The sequence below is a fragment of the Ambystoma mexicanum genome, chromosome 14 (assembly GCF_040938575.1).
Source record: "Ambystoma mexicanum isolate Mex_15411 chromosome 14, UKY_AmexF1_1, whole genome shotgun sequence".
Taxonomy (NCBI): Eukaryota; Metazoa; Chordata; class Amphibia; order Caudata; family Ambystomatidae; genus Ambystoma; species Ambystoma mexicanum.
This window is the reverse complement of record NC_090940.1, coordinates 579,214,427-579,241,472: the sequence shown is the minus strand read 5'-3', so window position 1 is coordinate 579,241,472 and position 27,046 is coordinate 579,214,427.

Sequence of the window (27,046 nt, the reverse complement as noted above, 5' to 3'; positions counted from 1 at the left end):
ATCCATTGGGAACATGATTCCGATATCCAACATGCATTTCAATTCCAGTGCATTTCTGTTCTAGTGTATCTTTCTAAAGATCCATTGGGAACATGACTCCGAAATCCAGCATGCATTTCTGTTCCAGTGTCTCTTTCTAAAGATCCATTGGGAACATGACACCGATATCCAGCATGCATTTCTATTCCAGTGTCTCTTTCTCCATATCCATTGGGAACATGACTCCGATATCCAGCATGCATTTCTTTTTTAGTGTATCTTTCTAAAGATCCATTGGGAACATGACTCCGATATCCAGCAGACATTTCCATTCCAGTGTCTCTTTCTAAGGATCCATTGAGAACATGACTCCGATATCCAGCAGGCATTTCGATTCCAGTGTCTCTTTCTAAAGATCCATTGGGAGCATTACTCCGATATCCAGCATGCATTTCTGTTCCAGTGTCTCTTTCTAAACATCCATTGGGAGCATGACTCCGATATCCAGCATGCATTTCTGTTCCAGGGTCTCTTTCTAAAGATCCATTGGGAGCATGACTCTGATATCCAGCACCTATTTCTATTCCAGTGTCTCTTTCTAAAGATCCATTGGGAACATGACTCCGATATCCAGCATGCATTTCTGTTCCAGTGTCTATTTCTAAAGATCCAATGGGAACATTACACCGATATCCAGCATGCATTTCTATTCCAGTGTCTCTTTCTCCAGATCCATTGGGAACATGACTCCGATATCCAGCATGCATTTATGTTTTAGTGTATCTTTCTAAAGATCCATTGGGAACATGACTCCGATATCCAGCAGACATTTCCATTCCAGTGTCTCTTTCTAAGGATCCATTGAGAACATGACTCCGATATCCAGCAGGCATTTCGATTCCAGTGTCTCTTTCTAAAGATCCATTGGGAGCATTACTCCGATATCAAGCATACATTTCTAGTCCAGTGTCTCTTTCTAAAGATCCATTGGGAGCATTACTCTGATATCCAGCATGCATTTCTATTCCAGTGTCTCTTTCTAAAGATCCATTGGGAGCATGACTCCGATATCCAGCACGTATTTCTATTCCAGTGTCTCTTTTTAAAAATCCATTGGGAGCATGACTCTGATATCCAGCATGCATTTCTATTCCAGTGTCTCTTTCTAAAGATCCATTGGGAGCATGACTCCGATATCCAGCATGCATTTCAATTCCAGTGTCTCTTTTTAAAGACCCATTGGGAGCATGACTCCGATATCCAGCATACATTTCTATTCCAGTGTCTCTTTCTAAAGATCCATTGGGAGCATGACTCCGATATCCAGCATGCATTTCTGTTCTAGTGTATCTTTCTAAAGATCCATTGGGAACATGACTCTGAAATCCAGCATGCATTTCTGTTCCAGTGTCTCTTTCTAAAGATCCATTGGGAACATGACTCCGATATCCAACATGCATTTTTATTCCAGTGTCTCTTTCTCCAGATCCATTGGGAACATGACTCCGATATCCAGCATGCATTTCTGTTTTAGTGTATCTTTGTAAAGATCCATTGGGAACATGACTCCCATATCCAGCAGACATTTCCAATCTAGTGTCTCTTTCTAAGGATCCATTTGAAACATGACTCCGATATCCAGCAGCCATTTCTATTCCAGTGTCTCTTTCTAAAGATCCATTGGGAGCATGACTCCGATATCCAGCACGTATTTCTATTCCAGTGTCTCTTTTTAAAAATCCATTGGGAGCATGACTCTGATATCCAGCATGCATTTCTATTCCAGTGTCTCTTTCTAAAGATCCATTGGGAGCATGACTCCGATATCCAGCATGCATTTCAATTCCAGTGTCTCTTTTTAAAGATCCATTGGGACATGACTCCGATATCCAGCATACATTTCTATTCCAGTGTCTCTTTCTAAAGATCCATTGGGAGCATGACTCCGATATCCAGCATGCATTTCTGTTCTAGTGTATCTTTCTAAAGATCCATTGGGAACATGACTCTGAAATCCAGCATGCATTTCTGTTCCAGTGTCTCTTTCTAAAGATCCATTGGGAACATGACTCGAATATACAACATGCATTTTTATTCCAGTGTCTCTTTCTCCAGATCCATCGGGAACATGACTCCGATATCCAGCATGCATTTCTGTTTTAGTGTATCTTTGTAAAGATCCATTGGGAACATGACTCCCATATCCAGCAGACATTTCCATTCTAGTGTCTCTTTCTAAGGATCCATTGGGAACATGACTCCGATATCCAGCAGGCATTTCCATTCCAGTGTCTCTTTCTAAAGATCCATTGGGAACATGACTCCGATATCAAGCAGGCATTTCCATTCCAGTGTCTCTTTCTAAACATCCATTGGGAGCATGACTCCGATATCCAGCATGCATTTCCGTTCCAGTGTCTCTTTCTAAAGATCCATTGGGAACATGACTCAGATATCCAGCATGCATTTCTATTCCAGTGTCTCTTTCTAAAGATCCATTGGGAACATGACTCCGATATCCAACATGCATTTCAATTCCAGTGTCTCTTTTTAAAGATCCATTGGGAGCATGACTCCGATATCCAGCATGCATTTCTGTTCTAGTGTGTCTTTCTAAAGATCCATTGGGAACATGACTCCGATATCCAGCATGAATTCTGTTCCAGTGTCTCTTTCTAAAGATCCATTGGGAACATGACTCCGATATCCAGCATGCGTTTCTATTCCAGTGTCTCTTTCTCCAGATCCATTGGGAACATGACACCGATATCCAGCATGCATTTATATTCCAGTGTCTCTTTCTCCAGATCCATTGGGAAAATGACTCCGATATCCAGCATGCATTTCTATTCCAGTGTCTCTTTCTAAGGATCCATTGAGAACATGACTCCGATATCCAGCAGGCATTTGTATTCCAGTGTCTCTTTCTAAAGATCCATTGGGAGGATTACTCCGATATCAAGCTTACATTTCTAGTCCAGTGTCTCTTTCTAAAGATCCATTGGGAGCATTACTCCAATATCCAGCATGCATTTCTGTTCCAGTGTCTCTTTCTAAAGATCCATTGGGAGCATGACTCCGATATCCAGCATGCATTTCTATTCCAGTGTCTCTTTCTAAAGATCCATTGGGAGCATGACTCCGATATCCAGCACGTATTTCTATTCCAGTGTCTCTTTTTAAAAATCCATTGGGAGCATGACTCCGATATCCAGCATGCATTTCTATTCCAGTGTCTCTTTCTAAAGATCCATTGGGAGCATGACTCCGATATCCAGCATGCATTTCTATTCCAGTGTCTCTTTCTAAAGATCCATTGGGAGCATGACTCTGATATCCAGCATGCATTTCAATTCCAGTGTCTCTTTTTAAAGATCCATTGGGAGCATGACTCCGATATCCAGCATACATTTCTCTTCCAGTGTCTCTTTCTAAAGATCCAATGGTAGCATGACTCTGATATCCAGCATGCATTTCTGTTCCAGTGTCTCTTTCTAAAGATCCATTGGGAACATGACTCCGATATCCAGCATGCATTTTTATTCCAGGGTCTCTTTCTCCAGATCCATTGGGAACATGACTCCGATATCCAGCATGCATTTCTCTTTTAGTGTATCTTTGTAAAGATCCATTGGGAACATGACTCCGATATCCAGCAGACATTTCCATTCAACTGTCTCTTTCTAAGGATCCATTGGGAACATGACTCCGATATCCAGCAGGCATTTCCATTCCAGTGTCTCTTTCTAAAGATCCATTGGGAACATGACTCCGATATCCAGCAGGAATTTCCATTCCAGTGTCTCTTTCTAAATATCCATTGGGAACATGACTCCAATATCCGGCACGCATTTCTATTCCGGTGTCTCTTTCTAAAGATCCTTTCGGAGCATGACTCCGATATCCAGCACGCATTTCTATTCCAGTGTCTCTTTCTAAAGATCCATTGGGAACATGTCTCCGATATCCAACATGCATCTCAATTCCAGTGTCTCTTTCTAAAGGTCTATTGGGAACACGACTCCGATATCCAGCATGCATTTCAATTCCAGTTCTCTTTCTAAAGGTCCATTGGGAGCATGACTCCGATATCCAGCATGCATTTCTATTACAGTGTCTCTTTCTCCAGATCAATTGGGAACATGACTCCGATATCCAGCATGCATTTCAATTCCAGTGTCTCTTTCTAAAGGTCAATTGGGAGCATGACTCCGATATCCAGCATGCATTTCTATTACAGTGTCTCTTTCTCCAGATCCATTGGGAACATGACTCCGATATCCAGCAGGCATTTCTAGTTCAGTGTCTCTTTCTAAAGGTTCATTGGGAGCCTGACTCTGATATCCAGCATGCATTTCTAGTCCAGTGTCTCTTTCTCCAGATCCATTGGGAACATCACTCTGATATCCAGCATGCATTTCTGTTCTAGTGTATCTTTCTAAAGATCCATTGGGAACATGACTCCGATATCCAGCATGCATTTCTATTCCAGTGTCTCTTTCCAAAGATCCATCAGGAACATGACTCCGATATCCAGCAAGCATTTCTATTCCAGTGTCTCTTTCTAAATATCCTTTGAGAGCATGACTCCGATATCCAGCATGCATTTCTATTCCAGTATCTCTTTCTAAAGATCCATTGGGAACATGATTCCAATATCCAGCATACATTTCTAGTCCAGTGTCTCTTTCTCTAGATCCATTGGGAACATGACTCCGATATCCAGCATGCATTTCTAGTCCAGTGTCTCTTTCTAAAGATCCATTGGGAGCATGACTCCGATATCCAGCACGTATTTCTGTTCCAGTGTCTCTTTCTAAAGATCTATTGGGGGCGTGACTCCGATATCCAGCACGCATTTCTGTTCCAGTGTATCTTTCTAAAGATCCATTGGGAACGTGACTCCGATATCCAGCACGCATTTCAGTTCCAATGTCTCTTTCTAAAGATCTATTGGGAGCATGACTCCGATATCCAGCAAGCTTTTCTATTACAGTGTCTCTTTCTAAAGATCCATTGGAAACATGACTCCAATATCCAGCAGGCATTTCTGTTCCAGTGTCTCTTTCTTAAGAACCATTAGGAACATGATCCAATATCCAGCAAGCGTTTCTATTCCAGTGTCTGACTCTGATATCCAACATTCATTTCTATTCCAGTGTCTCTTTCTAAAGATCCATTGGAAACATGACTCTGATATCCAACATTCATTTCTATTCCAGGTTCTCGTTCTCCATATGTTTTTGGAGTCTGGTTCCGATATCCAGCATGCACTGCCATTCCAGTGCATAGTTCTGAAGATGTTTTTGGAGTCTGCCTCCTGTAGCCACCACAAAATGCGGTTCCAGTGTTTGTTTCTCAAGGTTATGGTGGAGTTTGAATCTGAGATCCAACATGCATTGCCATTTCAGTGTCTCTTTCACATGATCTGTCAGGAGTCTGCATCTTGCATCCAGTGTGCACCGCCATCTCAGTGGTTCATCTGCAAGATACCAGTGGAATTTGGAGTTGCCAGCAGGAATTCCCATGCCAGTATCTCCTTCTTAGGATGCATGAGGAGTCTGGACCTGTGCATCCAGCTTTCATTGTACTCCTTCTGTATCTTGTTCTTAAATACTGTTGGAATCTGTCTCCAGTAGCCAACATGCATTTCCATCTCACTGTCTCATTCTCAAGACACTTTGGAAATTCTGATGGCTGGATCAGTCATACATTGAAATCCTTCTTTGCCTATCCTTCCCATGGTGCATTAGGACAGGGGTCTGAAACCGTTGGTTATCCAGATGTTTTGGTCTACAACTCCCAGCAGCCCTAGACAGCATAGTCAATGAGGAGGTATGATGGGAGGCTTAGTTCAAAGCATTTAGAAAGCAGCATTTTAGTTCTGACTCTGTATCCCGTACACAAAGTTCCTAGGTAATCTGTCTTTCTCAATGTGTTCTCGCGCTCGCAGTCTGAGTGCCAACATGCAGAATTCATTTACTTCTCTCAGTAAGATCTTGTCTGTGCTTCTCAGAGTACTATGTAGATACTCCCAATTCAGCCGATGGAGCTTTGTGTGTTACCCTATGGGCCTCATTACACGGTAGGCGGTAAGGGTTAACGGTCACCGGTAATGGTACCGGTGACTGTTAACCCTTACCGCCTTACTACGAGGTCCCTTAGCCGGTTGGTATTTTAACGCCTGCTTTTAGCAGGTGTTAAAAACCAACCCGCTAAGGGACCTTGGTGCTAATTTCGGCACCGCAAATTTGCGGTACCGTATTTAGCACCTTCCCCATTCCCATTATGCCCTATGGGGCAAAAATGGGAATGGGGAAGGGCAATGGTGGAAGGGGGAATTACCGCCCCGCCAACCTTGGAATGGGGCGGTAATTCCCCTTTCCACCAAGGCGGTGCCGGTATTTTACCGGCATGAACCAAGGTGCTAATAGCACCTTGGTCCACCGCCTACCGTGTAATGAGGCCCTATGTCTTCCATATGAGGGATTGGGTGAAGTTGCAGTTAACACCTCTGATATCCAAGCCACCCTGATGCACAGGAGATATTGAAGCCCAAAATAACAGATTGCAGATTGTCCATGTGTCCTTTACAACATACTAAAACCTGGCCTTGTGTGAATACAGATTCTTGTACTAAAGCTGCAAGCCCTGGAAGGGAGAGAGCTAGACTGTTCAGAGGACTCCATGGGGATTTTTGCAAATTTACAGTGAACGGAAATGCCACTGCAGCAATAAGTGGCTTCACCCATACCCCCCTTAATGCCCCTTATATGGTCCATTGATTCATTACATCTCAAATCACTGTTTTAAGTGGTCTCATGAAAATCTCAGTCTTCGCCACTCACGAGATGGAAATAATTTTGATTTTCAATGTTAAATGATGTGAAACGCTTGTCCAATCAAAACAAAGGATAAGGCAAACACACATGGGCACTACTCACACCTCTATGACATACTCTCTTCCAATTTTGACGCGGCAAATTAAAGGTTTCTAAGGTATTTCCACACCGCCGAACCACAATGTCCCCCTAGCTTCACATAAAATACATCTATGTCACCAACTGGAATATACTGTGCTTGCCAGATCTTACATCATGTGTGTGAAGTTTTTACTGTTTTCCTTTGCTGTTCGAGTAGACACATTGTGATCACTGGAAAACGCTTGAAAACACCCCAAAAACAAATCTACACAGCCCTACCGTCACAAATCTTCTTCTCTGACCCTGCTGTCACAAAACTCTATTTTCTATAGTGCAGATTTACGGAAAAGAAAATCCTTGGGTCCAGCGATATATATTTCTTTTTTAGGGGTACCAGCGGTACCCTGATATCTACCAAATAAAAAATAAAACAACAATACTGGATCGATTTCCACCAAACCAGCAAAGGATTTCTTTTGAGTGCTTTGTGTCAGCTTGTATATTTTTGGGTAGCTTGGCCAGTGTGCTTGCATTACAAGTGTTTCTTTTCCCAATGGGGAACCAATGAAAAAAAGAGGAAAAACACACTTTTGTTTACCCATATATACAATTTGTACCATAACAGAGATATGCAACACATTTTCTAGATGTATTGTTTTGGGTGGCAGACAGGTTGCAGGCCAGTCAGTTAATTCGAAAAATCTCAGGCTTATCTGTGCTTTCGGATAACATTTTATAGATATAGAATTTTTGCATTTCCTATGAATGATAGGTTTCAACTTATCTATGGGGGAACTAACCTATACTATGTACTATACTATAAATTATATTAGGATATACTACAATATCGTGCCAAGAAACACTTGTGTACAGTCGCATTATGTATGACTTATCATACCATATCATATTATGATACACTATGGGCCTCATTACAAGGTTGGATGTAGCCTTGCCAGTAAAACCACCAAAGCTACCTCCAAATCAGCAAGAAAGTCTGGCACCCGCGAATGGGCAATTACCGGGGTATTCCGGCCCCGCAAGACCCGGTAATTGCCCTTTCGCGGGTGCCAGACCCAAAAGATCCCGATTCCCATTGAGCCCTTTAGGGCTCAATGGGAATAGGGATGCCTGTAACACCGGCACGGTTCATTACCGTGCCAGTGCTACAGACTTGCTGTGCTCGCGGATGCCTTTCGTTCTGCCAGGTCAGACCTGGCGGAATGAAAGGCACCTTCGAGCACAACTCGGAGTTTGCTGGTCTGGATACAACGGTACTGGTAAGCTTACCTGTACCGTTGTATCCGGACCAGCAACCTTATAATGAGCATGACTCCGATATCCAGCACGTATTTCTATTCCAGTGTCTCTTTATCCAGATCCATTGGGAACATGACTCCGATATCCAGCATGCATTTCTATTCCAGTGTGTCTTTCTAAAGGTCAATTGGGAGCATGACTCTGATATCCAGCATGCATTTCAATTCCAGTGTCTCTTTCTAAATGTCAATTGGGGGCATGACTCTGATATCCAGCATGCATTTCTATTACAGTGTCTCTTTCTCCAGCTCCATTGGGAACATGACTCCGATATCCAGCATGCATTTCTAGTTCAGTGTCTCTTTCTAAAGATTCATTGGGAGCATGACTCCGATATCCAGCATGCATTTCAATTCCAGTGTCTCTTTCTAAAGGTCAATTGGGAGCATGACTCTGATATCCAGCATGCATTTCTATTACAGTGTCTCTTTCTCCAGCTCCATTGGGAACATGACTCCGATATCCAGCAGGCATTTCTAGTTCAGTGTCTCTTTCTAAAGATTCATTGGGAGCCTGACTCCGATATCCAGCATGCATTTCTAGTCCAGTGTCTCTTTCTAAAGATCCATTGGGAGCATGACTCCGATATCCACCATGCATTTCTATTCCAGTGTCTCTTTCTCCAGATCCATTGGGAACATGACTCCGATATCCAGCATGCATTTCTGTTTTAGTGCATCTTTCTAAAGATCCATTGGAAACATGACTCCAATATCCAGCAAGCATTTCTAATCCAGTATCTCTTAGTAAAGATCCATTGGGAATATCCCTCTAATATCCAGCATGCATTTCTAGTCCAGTGTCTCTTTCTCCAGATCCATTGGGAACATCACTCTGATATCCAGCATGCATTTCTGTTCTAGTGTATCTTTCTAAAGATCCATTGGGAACATGACTCCGATATCCAGCAGGCATTTCTATTCCAGTGTCTCTTTCCAAAGATCCATCGGGAACATGACTCCGATATCCAGCAAGCATTTCTATTCCAGTGTCTCTTTCTCTAGATCCATTGGGAACATGACTCCTATATCCAGCATGCAATTCTGTTCTAGTGTATCTTTCTAAAGATCCATGGGGAACATGACTCCGATATCCAGCATGCATTTCTAGTTCAGTGTCTCTTTCTAAAGATTCATTGGGAGCATGACTCCGATATCCAGCAGGCATTTCTAGTTCAGTGTCTCTTTCTAAAGATTCATTGGGAGCCTGACTCCGATATCCAGCATGCATTTCTAGTCCAGTGTCTCTTTCTAAAGATCCACTGGGAGCATGATTCCGATATCCAGCATGCATTTCTAGTCCAGTGTCTCTTTCTAAAGATCCACTGGGAGCATGATTCCGATATCCAGCATGCATTTCTAGTTCAGTGTCTCTTTCTAAAGATTCATTGGGAGCATGACTCCGATATCCAGCATGCATTTCTATTCCAGTGTCTCTTTCTAAAGATCCATTGGGAGCATGACTCCCATATCCAGCATGCATTTCTAGTCCAGTGTCTCTTTCTAAAGATCCATTGGGAGATTGACTCCGATATCCAGCATGCATTTGTATTCCAGTGTCTCTTTCTAAAGATCCATTGGGAGCATGACTCCGGTATCCAGCATGCATTTGTATTCCAGTGTCTCTTTCTAAAGATCCATTGGGAGCATAACTCTGATATCCAGCATGCATTTCTGTTCCAGTGTCTCTTTCTAAAGATCTATTGGGGGCGTGACTCCGATATCCAGCACGTATTTCTGTTCCAGTGTATCTTTCTAAAGATCCATTGGGAACGTGACTCCGATATCCAGCATGCATTTCAGTTCCAATGTCTCTTTCTAAAGATCCATTGGGAACGTGACTCCGATATCCAGCATGCATTTCAGTTCCAATGTCTCTTTCTAAAGATCCATTGGAAACATGACTCCGATATCCAGCAGGCATTTCTGTTCCAGTGTCTCTTTCTTAAGAACCATTAGGAACATGACTCCAATATCCAGCAAGTGTTTCTATTCCAGTGTCTGACTCCGATATCCAACATTCATTTCGATTTCAGGTTCTCGTTCTCCATATGTTTTTGGAGTCTGGTTCCGATATCCAGCATGCACTGCCATTCCAGTGTATAGTTCTGAAGATGTTTTTGGAGTCTGCCTCCTGTACCCACCACAAAATGCCGTTCCAGTGTTTGTTTCTCAAGGTTATGGTGGAGTTTGAATCTGATATCCAACATGCATTGCCATTTCAGTGGCCCTCATTACGACCCTGGCGGAAAGTGACTGACCGGACCGCCACAGCGTAAATAGCGTTTCCGCCATTGCACGAAGGAGCAAAGTGCGGCCCATTCCGACCCATCGGGCACGAGCACCACGGCATGGCGGAAGTGCAAAGTCCGCGATGGCGGAAATGACCCCAAAACGGCCCACACCGCCGCCGTACGGCGCCCTAGGTGCAATACCGCCACCCATCACAGCGGACACCGCAGTGTGCGCCTACCGGAAAGTACGGTGACCGTAAATATACGGAAACGGAAGTAAAAACATGGGCCCGGAACGGGAAACATCCCGCCGTACACCTATAAAACCACTAAAACCACACAACCACCAAAAACACTACCCTGAGACACACCCCAACCCGTCATCCACCCTAGCGAAACCAAGAAAAATGGGAAAAGTAGCGAAGAAAGCGTGCGACCACAAGCGGCAGGTCCACTTCTCCCGTGAGGAACTCACCGTGCTAACAGAGACCCTCCAGGAGAATGCTGCCGACGTCTTCTCCACGCAAATGACCAGGACGGCACTTGCAAACAAGAAGGCCATATGGGCTCTGGTGGCACAGCGGGTAAGTGCGGTGGGGACCGCACCCCGCACCCCACAGCAATGCCGAAAGCGATGGGACGACCTGCGGATACGCGTCCGCAGCATACTCTCTGCCAACCGCAACATTGCCACAGCCACCGGGGGAGGTCCTGAATCACCCATCAAGTTGACCCCCTGGGAAGAAATCTGTGCCTCCACCATCGGAATGGAGAGCATAGAGGGAGTCGGAGGGATGGAGAAAGGAGTGCAGACATCCGAAGATTCAGGTAGGTGGGCCAGATAAAACAATGCCAAATCCACAAAGTCCATCCATGTGAAGTACCATGTGTCCACATAGTGCAACAGAAACACATGTCCAGGAGAACGTCCACACACATCGGCCTGATAGCGCACGTTAAAACCCACAATAAATACATAAATAATTAAAAACCCCTAAAACACGCACTACACGTGCAGCAGGCACACCCTAACTGCAGGCTGCCAAACAACTGCACCCTCACTCCACACACAAATGAAAGCACCTCCAAGGCCCCGACCCAAATCACCCTCAGGTACCACCCCAATGCATGTGATACAATGCCATTCCAATTCCCACAGACCCATCAATAACCCTCGCCCTCCTTTACTCCACCACAGGGTCCGATCCAAACGACGAGCATCAGGACACCCCTACCAGCACACCTGCAAAGAGGGCCAAGACCAACGGCCAAAGACCCTCCACCTCAGCTGCACGCATCAAGACACGGCAGCAGCACAAATCAGGTGGCAGCACAGAGGAGGGAACATCAACAGGCACCCCAGCAGCCAGCATGCCCACAACACCACCACCACAGGTCCCCCCAACGGATGCCACAGAAGGCACTGCCTCTGGTGGCAGCAGCACCATAGGTGACACCCCATTGATGGCAGCATGCTCCGACACAGAAGACGGGGATGTCGAAGTCAGATCCATCCATGACCTGTCCCAATCCCCCTGTCTGTCCCATCCCGTACAACATGAGGATGCCACGCAGGGGCACCCACAAGACGACGACTGGCCATCCCCCACAAGCCCTGTGGCAAGGCAACATGAGGTCCACAGCCCCTCTGTGACACCCCCGCAAATGGCCATGGCCCAGCAGAGGCAACAGTCCCTCGACCAGTTAATCGTGCAACAGCAGCAACTGGCCACGCTCCTCAAGGACCATGCCGATGAATGTGGGGGCACTAAGGCAGACATAGAAACATCAACTGAGACACTTAGGGCAGAAATGGAGAGAGGTACAGAGACACTAAGGGCACAAATGGAGAGTAGCACCGAGAGCCTGAGAGTCCAAATGGAGAGAAGCACCGAGAGCCTGAGGGGGGAACTGCATGCGACGTCCAAGGACGTATGTGCCGAACTTGCCGCAGTGCGCCGTGTGCTCACTGAGCTCTCGCAAACCCTTAGGGACATGCATGGACGTGAGCAGGCAGAGACATCATCCGTTGCAAGTTCCGTCCAGGGCAGCCCCCAACGTAGATCTGGGAGGAACCTGCGCTCCACAGGCAGGGGTGCCCCTGATACCCGCAGAGGGGGCTTGCAATAGCGACTGCCCACTGACAATGAGCATCTTTGGACACTGGTGTTCGGGGGGGAGGTAGGAGGGTGGAGGGGGTGTGTTGGGCTCACTTGGGTGGCGGGTCGATAGGGTGTACAACATGATATCACATATGCCATAAACAGTGCACGATCAACCAATGAGATGTGTGGACATTGATCTTTGTGTACTAGGCCATCATAGGCGTACAGTCCATATTGTGCATGTCCCAGACACACACAGTGCCACGAGTCCCGTGTCCATGTATCAGCCACCAGGCGTGAGTGCTAGAAGCATACATCAATGAGATGCTGACGAATGTCACGGCCCTCCGGTGCCTCGCAGACTCCTTGAGGTGCTGCCACATCCCCACCCTCATCATGACCATCATCAGGTGCTTGCAGTTCTGCGTCAGGGGGCATGGGCACATTTCTACGTACGCACATGTTGTGGAGCATGACACATGCCATCACCATCTTTGCAACCTTCTCATGGCGGTACAGGAGTGCCCCGCCAGACCTGCAGAGGCAGCGGAAACGACCCTTCAGTAGGCCGAATGCCTGTTCAATGACTACACGGGTACGTGAGTGGGCATGGTTGTAGTCCTCCTCATGCTGGTCCCGTGGGTTCCGGACTGGTGTGAGGAGCCATCTCTTCAGTGGATATCCAGCATCACCTGTATGTGGACGAGAAACGTATGATGTGGAATGCCATTGCTACGTACGCACACCCCCCCCCCCTTCCTGCCAGGTCATTGCCGAATCACATACCCCACATTATCATGCATGTAATGAGACTCACCGAGTAGCCAGGATCTGTTCCCTGCGTGTCGCTCCATGTAGCGTGGTATTGTAGAGTTCCTCAAGACCATAGAATCATGGGTTGATCCAGGGAATCGGGCACAACAATGTGTAATGATCCTGTTGGAGTCACACACCATTTGTACATTCAGGGAATGAAATTGTTTTCGGTTGCGGTACTGGGCCTCCATGGCATGTGGGACGACCAATTCCACATGGGTGCAGTCGATGGCACCAATGCAACCCGGTATGCCGGCAAGTGCATGGAATCCCACTTTTTTGTTGGTAATTTCCTGCTCCGAGCGTGGTAGAGAGATGTAGTCGTCTGCGTGCTGCAGGAGGGCATCGAGCACTTGCAATAGTGTCCGTGAGAACAGTGGCTGAGAAATGCCATGCAACTGTCCGACTGTGTGCTGGTAGGTGCCTGTGGCCAGGAAGTGTAGTACAGACACCACCTTCAGTAGGGGTGGGATGGCGGTTGGGCTATCTATCATGCTGACAAGGTCAGCCTGTGTCATGTCCACAATGGCGGCTATGGTGTCCCGGTCCAGACGGTAGAGGGTGTGGATCTGCTCATCAGTGAGGTTGAACGGATGTGCTCGGAGGCGTGGGATTGCGGGCTGCCTGCGTGGTGGTGGTGGCTGTGCTGGCGGCCCTTGCTGGCCCTGCCTTGGCCTCCTCCTCCTCCTGCGTCTCCTCCGTGCGGCCGGTTGTAGTTGGTGTTCGTCTTCTTCTTGGAGTTGGAGTACTTGCAGTGCTATCAGGTCCCCCAGGGCCAACATCGCGAGTCCTGCCGGTAGCATTTCGGTGTGGTTGTGGGAGGAGACTGGGTGTGCAATTTATGTGTTTTCAGGCTGTATGGCCTCCACCTGTGGTGATTCATTCCACCTGTGCAAACTGCTCTCCCCTTTGGCCGAGCACGTCCCGCACACAACGCTGCAATTCGAGGAATGGCATCTTGCTATTGCAATCATGTATTTGTACCCGATGGCCGTGTAACATTGGTTGATATGTTCATTCTGCTGTGGTCCCATTGTTTCACGTACTATCTGTGCAGTCGCGAACAGACTTGTGAAGGGTCAGTGGTACGTAGTACTCGAGTAACGGTGGGCCCTCATGCATCACTGTACCGAGTTGCAACGACGGGCGGGGCGTCCCATTTGTGGGTGAAGGCAGTTGCCATTTTCACACACAGCCGCACTAGATGGATTAATTAGTGATTTCAAACGGCCACAGATGCCTCTTCGACGTGATGTTGCAAATGAGGAATTCGAAGGGCGGCGCTTTCGGTTTTCAGCTAGCGGCGAGGAAATGCCCACAGGTCTGACTGCAAATATAACGTTCTATTGTTCAATGTCCTTGAGACAGGGGCCATGGCGAGGATGCAATGATTGATATGAATGGTTTGGGATGCGCAATAGCGACGTGGGCGATGAGGCCGGACGTTCCCAAATACATGTTACTTCACTACACTGGAATTACGGGCTGGGGCACTGTGGATTTTGCAGGCTGCATAACGCACAGACTCAATGGATATTTCTAATGTTATGTGAGTAAATATTCAGGCGTTTTAATCCCGGGATGAGGGAATGATGAATGGATGCATGGGCAGGTGATTTGATACAGAGTTTGCCATGTACAGGGCTTCTTGGAATCTATCCGCCTCCCCTGCGCTATGTGATGCAGGGCTGCCATAGTGGGACCATCGTCTATCTGGCCTTGTTGAGCCCTCCCTGTCTCGACGCGCCCTCAGACACTTGTGTCCATGCACGTTACCAATCCCATCTGATGGATTCTGTTTTGACAGACGCATGCACAGGTACACTCGTTTGTGATGGTGTTTACACCTCGATATAGATAGTTATGAGTCGCAAGTGGTTTTTGGGTGGTGATGATCCTTTGGAGTGGGCTAGCATGCATATGGCTGTGGATTTAGTGTGATCATTGAAGTGAGTTGTTCGAATGTAGTTCTGATGGGCATCCTATTCTTTTTCTTTTCTTTTGGTTGACAGGTACCTCCTCCCCTTTTGCCACTGCCATCTGTATGCCACTCCTGCAGATGGCTTTTACTCCCGACACCTGCTGCTTCGTGTTAATCAGTGGAGCAGCATTACGATCTTATGGGACGATCGCCAATGGGCCACATGCCCTTACGCAGTACTAGTGGCTCGGAGCAACATTTCGGCCTTTCAGCTGGACTAGTGCCTCCCCATTGGGACGGCCCTGCGGTTCTGTGCGCTTCCATGTTGCCTTTTCGTACGTGAATGTGGCTCTGTGTACCATGATGGAACAGGGCGTCACACAAGTAGTGGCTGCTCATTTCTTGCGGATGCAGCCCACGATGGTGAAATGTGTTTTGGAGTTCATGGCCTAATGGCTGTATGGGCTTGGTGATTTTGTTGTGCATTAAATTTCTATTATGATTTGGCCCGTGTAGCGTTCTTCTTTGCAAGTGATGTGGCATATTCCTATTTGGGGAGCGATGTATTGTGAGGAGATCTGCATTGGTTCCAGCTTCGGAGTTTAGTTGCGTGGTACTGTACTGGGCGCGTTTGCCTACGAAGCCCAGTGAGGTCAGGGATGGGGGCTGCCAATATGACTGTTTGAATGTTGTCATGCTCAGGGGCGGGGGGATTGGGTTTTGTGTAACAGATGCCGGTCAGCCAGGTGGACTGGTGGAATGATGTGATTTTCGGAATGTTGCTGGTCACAGGTGCCTGTGTTTGCGTGCGTTTCGGGGGGGGGACTGTGGTCATGTCCATTGGATTGGCTTCTGTATTCGTGCCATCTGTGCCCTGCAGCTCCCATTGGCCCCTCTTGTGTTTCTTTTGTTCGTTGGCATGCATGGGTGACTTGTACATTTCACTGGTTGCATTGTGACTTCATTGCACCTACGGGGAGTTGTACTTTGTGGGCAGGGAGCGGTGTACAGGCACTCAGTGGGGCCGTTTACGGTTGATTCGCGATGCCATACTTCTCACCATGGCGGAATGGTACATTCCGCCATGCTTGATGGCGTTAGGTACATGTCCGCTAGGGTCGGAATTGGCGTACCCTTGCGCCATGGTGGTGTTTACGGTTTGGCATGGCGCGCGCGCGCGTGCTTGGTGCAGTTAGCGTTGGCGTTCACTACGGTGTCGCTAATGGCTTCGTACTTTGCGGTGACGGGTCATAGTCGCACCGAGCGCTATTCGATGGCGGTATTGCATTTCCGCCATCGTTTTCCGAATTCCGCCAGGGTCGTAATGAGGGCCAGTGTCTCTTTCTCATGATCTGTCAGGAGTCTGCATCCTGCATCCAGTGTGCACCGCCATCTCAGTGGTTCATCTGCAAGATACCAGTGGAATTTGGAGTTGCCAGCAGGAATTCCCATGCCAGTATCTCCTTCTTAGGATGCATGAGGAGTCTGGACCTGTGCATCCAGCTTTCATTGTACTCCTTCTGTGTCTTGTTCTTAAATACTGTTGGAATCTGTCTCCAGTAGCCAACATGCATTTCCATCTCACTGTCTCATTCTCAAGACACTTTGGAAATTCTGATGGCTGGATCAGTCATACATTGAAATCCTTCTTTGCCTATCCTTCCCATGGTGCATTAGGACAGGGGTCTGAAACCGTTGGTTATCCAGATGTTTTGGTCTACAACTCCCAGCAGCCCTAGACAGCATAGTCAATGAGGAGGTATGATGGGAGGCTTAGTTCAAAGCATTTAGAAAGCAGCATTTTAGTTCTGACTCTGTATCCCGTACACAAAGTTCCTAGGTAATCTGTCTTTCTCAATGTGTTGTCGCGCTCGCAGTCTGAGTGCCAACATGCAGAATTCATTTGCTTCTCTCATTCAGATCTTGTCTGTGCTTCTCAGAGTACTATGTAGATACTCACAATTCAGCCGATGGAGCTTTGTGTGTTACCCTATGGGCCTCATTACACGGTAGGCGGTAAGGGTTAACGGTCACCGGTAATGGTACCGGTGACCGTTAACCCTTACCGCCTTACTACGAGGTCCCTTAGCCGGTTGGTACTTTAACGCCTGCTTTTAGCAGGTGTTAAAAACCAACCCGCTAAGGGACCTTGGTGCTAATTACGGCACCGCAAATTTGCGGTACCGTATTTAGCACCTTCCCCATTCCCATTATGCCCTATGGGGCAAAAATGGGAATGGGGAAGGGCAATGGTGGAAGGGGGAATTACCGCCCCGCCAACCTTGGAATAGGGCGGTAATTCCCCTTTCCACCAAGGCGGTGCCAGTATTTTACCGGCATGAACCAAGGTGCTAATAGCACCTTGGTCCACCGCCTACCGTGTAATGAGGCCCTATGTCGTCCATATGAGGGATTGGGCGAAGTTGCCGTTAACACCTCTGATATCCAAGCCACCCTGATGCACAGGAGATATTGAAGCCCAAAATAACAGATTGCAGATTGTCCATGTGTCCTTTACAACATACTAAAACCTGGCCTTGTGTGAATACAGATTCTTGTACTAAAGCTGCAAGCCCTGGAAGGGAGAGAGCTAGACTGTTCAGAGGACTCCATGGGGATTTTTGCAAATTTACAGTGAGCGGAAATGCCACTGCAGCAATAAGTGGCTTCACCCATACCCCCCTTAATGCCCCTTATATGGTCCATTGATTCATTACATCTCAAATCACTGTTTTAAGTGGTCTCATGAAAATCTCACTCTTCGCCACTCACGAGATGGAAATAATTTTGATTTTCAATGTTAAATGATGTCAAACGCTTGTCCAATCAAAACAAAGGATAAGGCAAACACACATGGGCACTACTCACACCTCTATGACATACTCTCTTCCAATTTTGACCCGGCAAATTAAAGGTTTCTAAGGTATTTCCACACCGCCAAACCACAATGTCCCCCTAAATTCACATAAAATACATCTATGTCACCAACTGGAATATACTGTGCTTGCCAGATCTTACGTCATGTGTGTGAAGTTTTTACTGTTTTCCTTTGCTGTTCGAGTAGACACATTGTGATCACTGGAAAACGCTTGAAAACACCCCAAAAAACAAATCTACACAGCCCTACCCTCACAAATCTTCTTCTCTGACCCTGCTGTCACAAAACTCTATTTTCTATAGTGCAGATTTACGGAAAAGAAAATCCTTGGGTCCAGCGATATATATTTCTTTTTTAGGGGTACCAGCGGTACCCTGATATCTACCAAATAAAAAATAAAACAACAATACTGGATCGATTTCCACCAAACCAGCAAAGGATTTCTTTTGAGTGCTTTGTGTCAGCTTGTATATTTTTGGGTAGCTTGGCCAGTGTGCTTGCATTACAAGTGTTTCTTTTCCCAATGGGGAACCAATGAAAAAAAGAGGAAGAACACACTTTTGTTTACCCATATATACAATTTGTACCATAACAGAGATATGCAACACATTTTCTAGATGTATTGTTTTGGGTGGCAGACAGGTTGCAGGCCAGTCAGTTCATTCGAAAAATCTCAGGCTTATCTGTGCTTTCGGATAACATTTTATAGATATCGAATTTTTGCATTTCCTATGAATGATAGGTTCCAACTTATCTATGGGGGAACTAATCTATACTATGTACTATACTATAAATTATATTAGGATATACTACAATATCGTGCCAAGAAACACTTGTGTACAGTCGCATTATGTATGACTTATCATACCATATCATATTATGATACACTATGGGCCTCATTACAAGGTTGGATGTAGCCTTGCCAGTAAAACCACCAAGGCTACCTCCAAATCGGCAAGAAATTCTGGCACCCGCGAATGGGCAATTACCGGGGTATTCCGGCCCCGCAAGACCCGGTAATTGCCCTTTCGCGGGTGCCAGACCCAATAGATCCCTATTCCCATTGAGCCCTTTAGGGCCCTTTAGGGCTCAATGGGAATAGGGATGCCTGTAACACCGGCACGGTTCATTACCGTGCCAGTGCTACAGACTTGCTGTGCTTGCGGATGCCTTTCGTTCTGCCAGGTCAGACCTGGCGGAATGAAAGGCACCTTCGCGCACAACTCGGAGTTTGCTGGTCTGGATACAACGGCCCTTTAGGGCTCAATGGGAATAGGGATGCCTGTAACACCGGCACGGTTCATTACCGTGCCAGTGCTACAGACTTGCTGTGCTTGCGGATGCCTTTCGTTCTGCCAGGTCAGACCTGGCGGAATGAAAGGCACCTTCGCGCACAACTCGGAGTTTGCTGGTCTGGATACAACGGTACCGGTAAGCTTACCTGTACCGTTGTATCCGGACCGGCAACCTTATAATGAGGTCCTATGTATTACGTACATTCTAAATTCTTCTCTATGAAGTATATTGATAGTTATTCCTGTTTCCCTTTCTCAGGTGGAAAACAGCACAAGCTGCAGCTGGGATCTTACAGTGACCCAGGGAAGACATTGCCACTGTGGAAGTTTGCACAGATGCAGAAAATGTACCTTACGAGACACCAGTCTGCACTTGGTCCCCCCACGCCCTCCGTCGAGAAACCGAATTAGAAAAAGAAGCTCACATGGATATACCAACCCACCTTTGGTCAGAAATGATAAAGTTATTAAATGATGATCCTGTGAAATAGGTTATCACACTTTTAAGGTTTTGATCTATCAAATTCATTATACTCCTGGTGTATTTATATTATGATATGTGATGTTTGTTATAGTTTGACAATGAATTGTATAAAAGGGTGAAGCCAATGGTTTTATTTATACAAATGTGATACTTTTATACATTTTGTAATGTAAAGATAAAAGGTTTATTTAAGCATATAACACTTTGATTAAAAAAATATATATATTTTAACAATTATTCTTTTGTAAATTGACATTTTGTTTGCCTCCCCCTTGAGATAATTGGCATATTTGTTTCAATAGCGGTGCCAGAAAAGTGCACACTGTAAGTGAGTGGAAAGCAGGATGTTTGGATGACGTCTGGTGGATGCTACAGTGGCTGCAGAGTAAATGTTAGTCTCTTCTTCTCTCACTCGTAGAGTGATAGTCCATTTGTATGATGAGTTATAATTTACACTTCCACCCCGAGTCTCTGAGTACTTATAATGAATAAATATGGGCATGGCGCTCAGGGACGTCATTTCACCAAAATGCCAGGGGTAGCGGAAGTGGCATCACACGACCCTTGACCCCTAATGACATCACAGGAAGTGATGTCATTTGACCCCACCCCGAAGTGATATCTCGGGAAGCGATGGAACACGACCTTTCACACGTTGACAAAACAGGAGGTGGCATCACATAGCATTGTACACTATGAAAAATATAGTTACAATATCACTATAATGTGATGTATACATTTCATACAAGAATGTATCGCCATATGTATCATTAAGATCTGTGTGTATAGGCCCATATTACCAAATTATTGTGAATGCAAGCAGACGTCCATGACCAAATGATAATGGTGTGTTATTATATAGCACTTACGCTTAAGCACTTTATATGGAAAAAATGTACACCCAATGTCACCCAACCTGTGTTGGTACCCATTTATCAACCTCAGAAGGATGAAAGGCCGAGTTGAGGCGTTTAAGACAGACTAAATCAGTGAATCAGCCCCTGAAGTGTGCCTGAAATAAACCCTTAATGAGTCTAGCAATTATTGTATAGAATTCCAGAAAGACACATTATTTGGTATTCCTATTCTTTCTTATTTAGGGTCAGTGCTGAAAGTGTTAGACTTGTGGCACTCCTGTTCTTATTTTTCTTCTTTTTTTTTTATGGGGCTTGAAAAAGAAAGCCAGCCACTCCAGAAGTAAAGAGCCACATGGCACTGGCCAGACCAGGAGATTGCATTACAAAAACAAAAAAAAACAAAAAATCTTTTTAGAGGTCAGAGGTTGCAAGGTAGACCACAGAGGTCGCAAGGGAAACCTCAGAGGTCGCAGTTGCGACCTGTGGCGACCCCTAAATGACGTCCCTGATGGTGCTGTGTACTTTCAATATTCACCTCAAATATTATTTCTTGTGCCTTGTCTTTAAATCACTCAATGGCTTGGTTCCTCGTTACCTTTCTTCCCTTATCTCATTCTCTGCTCCCTCTCATTGCTTCGATCCAGTCCCCAATTTCTTCTTGCTGTCCCCGTCCTCCTTGTGCTTAGTTGTGCTTTCGCTCTTTCTCTCTCCTTGCTCCCTTGCACTGGAATGTTCTCCCCCTCTCTCTCTTCACTCCCTGAACCTTCCATTCATAAAATCCGCAATGGGGCCCAAACGTGGCTCACTCAGAATGAAAACTAATCCACAAGAGCTAAACTCGCTCTAAATACTCGCTTTCCCGATCGTGTAATCTTTGTACAGACGTCTGTGTTCTCTGCTATCTATGTAAATGTGAATTCTTATGTAACATGTTTATATGTACTGTACCTCTGTTCATCTACCATGCGTGTAATCCTGATGCTCCATGTCTGTAACTGTATATATACATATCTGTTTCTGTACCTAAGAAAGGTGCCCAGTTGCCTCAGGGCTCAGTGCGCTATATCAATAAAATACAATACAATACAATACTCCATTTCTGTCTACTCTGTTTTTCGTGACTCTCTGAGATCCCATTTACTTCAGTCTGGTTAAATTGACATTATGTTTTACTAATCTTCATTTATTGTACCATTTCTAATTGTATGTACAGCTCATTGGCTCAAAGAGCTATTTAAAACCAAAATAAAATACAAAAATATATAGAAATCAAACTGAAGCAATCATGTATACTATGGCAGTTCCAAGACGAGTACATGGTAGTCCCATGAAAACCTTTTTAAAGGGAGACATGCACTCAGCCTCATGTAGACGGTCTTCTTATGTTGCTCTGCTGTGAGGTCTGGACTCACTCTGAGGATTTAGCTTTCTAAGTGCTTCCATGGATGAAGCAACCGGTTCCTTAACATGAAATGGTCTGATAAATGTCAATTAACATGTCCCGGAGCAGGGATTATTAAGGAACCTTCTGACACACCTGGGAAGAGTATCCTCATTAACTGCGTCAGCTGCAGGAAGATGTTCAAAGGCTCCCACATGTGCTTGATTTGAATGATCGTCATGGGCATCTGACGCAGTCTGTGAGTGCAGTAAGAAGTGCTGATTCGCTATAACGTTCTTACATCGATGGTCATTTTTTATCGAGGGTTTTTAAAAATATATATTTTTAACGAAAAATATAGGGGGATTGTAAAGTGCATATAAGAGGTTGCGGTGATCAGGAATAGATTTTAAAAAATAGGGCAGTGTGTGATTGAGCGATCCCACCCAAAATATATTTTATAATAATTCAATGAGATTTTTCATTACACAATTCTTTTTTTGAACCCATCAAAAAAACGAGTGTCGATGTAACAACATAGAACCGCTGATTTATCTTCAGGATTACAATCCGCTCTTGGAAACCAGCTTCCTTTGAAATCAAACTCTGCGATATCCGGCGTGCGAGCCGGGCGTCCCGCAGCGCTTACAACGGCTGATAGATCTCCTTCGCACAGTCTGCTATAACACGCTGCAGAGGCCTCCAGCTGTGCCTTTAAAACTGACACATCTGTATTCCTTAGCGACTCCATTTGAATCACATTGGAAGTCGCCACCATTTTGGAGGATCCTCCAAAATGAAACATTTCTTTCAACGCTAAACACAATAATGAACTCTTATTATTCCCGAAAGCAGTGCCACTATTATGGCCATTTTGTTTCTTGAATGGGAATGTTGTTCACATGTTTACTAACATCACAATAAGACTAGTGATTTTTTTTATTATTATTATTTTTTTTTTATTGTTGACAATAGAAACTGTACAGAGCCCTGAAGAAGAAAATCACTTGTCGAAACACATGTTGGTTTATGGCTTATTTGCTCTAATTAGGCTCATGTTTAAAAGGTTGGAATTATTCTACCACTGTTAATAAATGACCCATATGTTTAGGTCTAGACTATTCTGTTCAATCCACATTGGATCGTACCACTATATAAGTATTTGATTGAGCGCATTTTAAACTAAAAGCTATGGTTTCTCATTTTCAGCAAGGTTACAGTTTCTGTTTTTTTAAAGGGCACACCACTGCTAATATTTTGATGATCATCGCTGCTGCACTTAAGTATAATCAGAGTTGAAGCTGCTGGCAGAATATATGAGGGATTTTATTGCCAGCCAGCTTAGTGTTCGCCACTGCTCCATTTGGCTTTAACATTGAAGCAGCACATTATCTTTGAGATGCTGATTAACCATTTCCTCTGCTGTCCTTCTTGAGATGGACATTTGTTTCTTGACTCCAAATTTAGCAAAGTCTTCTCAAAGCGGGTTCTGCATTTTTATTGCCGTTCAAAGATCCGCTCTTGGAAATGAAAGACAGACTTGAACCTATGCTTGCGTGCCTACTAGTGACAGATGGAGATATTGAAGACGACAGTGATTTCCACTCTACTGCAAGACTTTTTACAGTGGTGGTAATGTTATTGCCACTGGTACTGCTCAGTATAAGAACCTCATTACGAGTTGGGCGGATATCGCTGGGATACCGTCCAACGCTAGTAGCGTTACCAAAACTCCGTCTGGCACTTGTTGCTGCGGGTGCAAATTCCTATTGGGGTTGCGGAGCGCTATTACCGCTGGCGGTAACTGCGCGTGCGGTAATAGAGCTAAAAATTACCCGAAAAAAAAGCTGGAGGTAAAAATGCCATTTTCCCCCAACTCATGATTTGGCCAGCCCTTAAATGCGGCAGCAATACCATTACTGCTGTATTTAAGGGCTCAGTCCAAACTAGTGATGAGGCCTTTAGTGTGAAAGAAGAGGGTATTTCTCTAGTTTCTTTCCTATGACGTTGCAAGTGCAGAAGTGAGGGGGATGGGATAGGCGCTAGGGTGCTCGTGGATGAGCAACAGGTGAAGTGCAATGTAAGGTAAGTGCAAGCCTCCAGGGTGGGGGGTGAGCCAAGGCAAGTGCTGAGGATAGACAGAAGCTGGGGGCGATTCAGTGTGGGAGGTCAGGGTCCCGAGGATGCATTAGGGCCCTGAACACCAAGCAAGCAACTGTGAGATTAGAAGAGAGTGGGGGGAAGGAGGAGGTAAAGAGGAAAGTTTTGAGGAGCTTCCAGAATTTAAGAAAGTCCTGCTCAAGACGAAGAGGGAAGGGGAGGCTGTTCCGAAGAAGGGAGCCACCTGAGGTAAACAATCAACCTCCTGCCCTCTGTTTAGCGAAACGCTTTACACACAAAGAATTAGTGCCAGAGGAGAGCAGACATCTATCAAGCTGATTGAGACGTTTGAGACGATTCATCTTTGGAGATACATTTTATGAGCCTATTAATGTGAAGACGGGGGTTGCATGTAACGTAACTAGTTCCTTTATTTACTCGCCCACAAGCCATGGAACGCAATGCGATCTCTTATTAGCATTATGAGGTGGTTATTTTGCACTTAGTTGTTATGTTGTTCTGCCTGTTAGGAATTGTTAAATAACCTATTGCAGGGGGGGGGGGTTGATATAGGGGATTGTTTTTGAGATCCTTTTTATTCAACATCTGTTTTGTATTTTTTGCTCTTAAATCATAGGGTTGCTGCTTTAGTGACATATTTAATATGTTTATGATAAAAATGGTATCGAAATAAAGCTGAACTGAACTGACCAATGATGTGGTGGCCCACCCCAGAGCTCTACATTTCAGGAACTAGATGAAGACCCTCCTCTTCAAGGAATGGCTCCTCCCTAACGCGTAGCCCGAACACACCCTCTGCTCCCTTCCGATCCTGAGAGTGGGTTATCGGCTCCCGACTGTTTCCTCCTTTGGTTGCTTGTAGATGCCTTGCTGCCAAGTTGTCCGCCCTCCCCTTCCCTGTTGTTAGCGCCCTGCTCTTTTGTATCTTTGCTACCCTCGCTGTGTTATAGCCTCATCTGCTTGTAAAGCACTTAGTTACTTCGTGAAGCTGGGATTTGCTTGCAAATTGAAAGCTGGGATTTGCTTGCAAATTTAGAAAACATTACAGGTATATGAACACTGGGTGAACATTGCATCTTTGCACGGGTCACTGCTCAACGTTCAAACGTTCGCAGACCATTGCTAGAGTAGTCTGAACATGCATGATAAACAGTACATTGAGGAAAAAAGAACACTAAATGACACCTTGCATTTGATAATGTTTGGCCCAGATGATGCGAATGTAGCAGTTCTATGTGTTCGGTGTGGGGTGTTGTGTGATTTGCAAAGGACCCATGGACTAATAACGGAATGTTGCACTAAAAAGTGAAATGAGCAAAGGTTACAAATGGAACTGACCCTAGAGCACCTACAGATTGATGCCAATCCTTGCAATTATATGAAATACATTACATGCATATTTATTAAGATGTATATGTTAAATGGCACGTTACATTTCATGGGCAGCTGGCAATTGTGTGTAAAATATTTACTTTGTGCTAATGCAGTGCAGGGATAATCAGTACACTCTGATGCACAGGGGCTGAATACGATAATACCAAATAGCAATCATATTAATTAAAATAAAATGAAACAAATAATAATTGAAATAATAGTAATATGTATTCAATACATACATATAAATATGTCAAGAATGCAAACATGCATTTTTTACATGAACGCACAAGATCATTTTTTCAAATTCAAAGAATGTCTAACATGTTTAAAAATGGTATCATATGCTTAATTGTTATCCACCTTTAGATGATAATTAAATAATGTTGTACTTTCATTTTGATGTCCCCAGGACTTACACATACTCACTGAATAAGAAACATAGAGCTTGGGCTAGCAAAGCAGCAGACCGAACCAGGGGTGGACTGGAAACTACAAGAGGCCCTCGAAATAATGTTCAAAGTGGCCCCATATCACGCATTTTCACCAAGCCTAACCGGTTTCCTCTGAGAAAATTTGGAAATAAAACAGGTTACCACACAAAAGAAGCCAAGGTTGCAGAGGCCTCCCGGGTAATCTCCCGAGTTTTCTATAGGCCAGTCCACAGCTGGACTGAACAAACAAAATGGCTTCTAGATACAGCCGCTCAAGCAAAGCACCCTCTTCTCCCTTTCCCAAACTCCACACTGGGCCTTACGCCATTCCTGTATTAGCCCCTCCCTAACTCCCCTGTCTTTTTATTGTATGTCTTGGGAACTGCGCACTCATAAACGGACTATATATATTGAAAAGACAATGGACCTCATTACACGGTAGGCGGTGGACCAAGGTGCTGTTAGCACCTTGGTCCATGCCGGTAACGGCACCGCCTTGGAGGAAAGGTGAATTACCGCCCTATACCAAGGTTGGTGGGGCGGTAATTCCCCCTTCTCCCATTGCCCTTCCCCATTCCCATTTTTGCCCCATAGGGCATAATGGGAATGGGGAAGGTGCTAATTACGGTACCGCAAATTGCGGTACCGTAATTAGCACCCTGGTCTCTTTTGCGGGTTGGTTTTTAACGCCTGCTAAAAAGCAGGCGTTAAAGTACCAACCCGCAAAGGGACCTCGTAGTAAGGCGGTAAGGGTTAACGGTCACCGGTACCATTACCGGTGACCGTTAACCCTTACCGCCTTCCGTGTAATGAGGCCCAAGGTCAAATTATGTAAACATATTTATTTATTTATTTATTTAGACACTTATAGAGTGCTCCAAGCCCTGAGGCAGCTAGGCGCTGAATCTAAGCGCTATGTTTGTGGCAT